This window comes from Chrysochloris asiatica, unplaced genomic scaffold, assembly GCF_000296735.1.
Source record: "Chrysochloris asiatica unplaced genomic scaffold, ChrAsi1.0 scaffold00040, whole genome shotgun sequence".
Classification (NCBI taxonomy): Eukaryota; Metazoa; Chordata; class Mammalia; order Afrosoricida; family Chrysochloridae; genus Chrysochloris; species Chrysochloris asiatica.
Genome location: NW_006408558.1, coordinates 4,543,139 through 4,544,169, shown reverse-complemented (window position 1 = coordinate 4,544,169; position 1,031 = coordinate 4,543,139).

Genomic DNA, 1,031 nt, shown 5'->3' with positions numbered 1-1,031 from the left:
TCTCTCTTCTAAATGCCTTTATTATTGTATCACTTGGTTTATACACAAGCTAATGAATGAACCAAAGAAGTAGGTCTCAGCTTAGATAGAGACAACTTTGTTGTTGAGTGCTGTTGAGTCAGTTCTGACCCATAGCAACCTTGAATAGCGTTTCTGAGGAGCAGCTAGTAAGCTTGAACTGCCAACCTTGTGATTCAAACTGATTTTGTAGTCCGGTGCATTAACCCATAGCACCATACCAGGGCTCCACACAGAGATGACTAAAAGGTCAAAACTGAGCTGTCTGAGTTTTCAAAGCCTCCCTAAGAAACAGGGAAGGACTTGTCATGGGTCTTGAGTCGAATTGCCTTTTCTTCACACCAAGGTATGGTTGGACCCCAAGGTATGGGTTACAGTGTGTCTACACACAAATTCTGAAAATGAACCACCTAGTTTTTCCACAGTAAATCTAAACAAACCCAGTAGACCTCAGAAAACTTGTAAAACTTACGATTTTTTACATATTCCAGAGTCCATTCTAATGGACTGGGGAGAGTTCCCACCACATCTTTGGCATAACTACAAACTGACTGGGATTTTAGAAAATTATATTTGAAATGGAGAATGAAAAGTAGGATTAAAAAAACCAAAACCAAGAAAAAACACTTCCTTCCATCTAAGTAGGACAGTTGTTAAAGAGATTTGGTTAATTCAGAGATAAACAAAACAGCGAAAACCTCTTGGGGAAGGGGAAGCACAGAATCTCCTGTGAGGGAATTGTTTCCTGCCTCACGAGCCTCACAAAGGAACTAGAGCAAGTGTTCCACTCGTTTTCCAGAAGAACTTGGAGAAACATCAACTATATTCAGTACTGCCTTAATTCTACAGTCAACTAGTCTACAAAAATAATGACATAAGATTGTTGTTGTTATTGTGTGCCATCAAGTCCATTCCAACTCATCGTGATTCTATAGGACACAGTAGAACTGCCCCATAGGGTTTTCTAAGCTGTAATCAAAAGGAGCTCTGGTATGTAAAGGTAGACGTTTTAT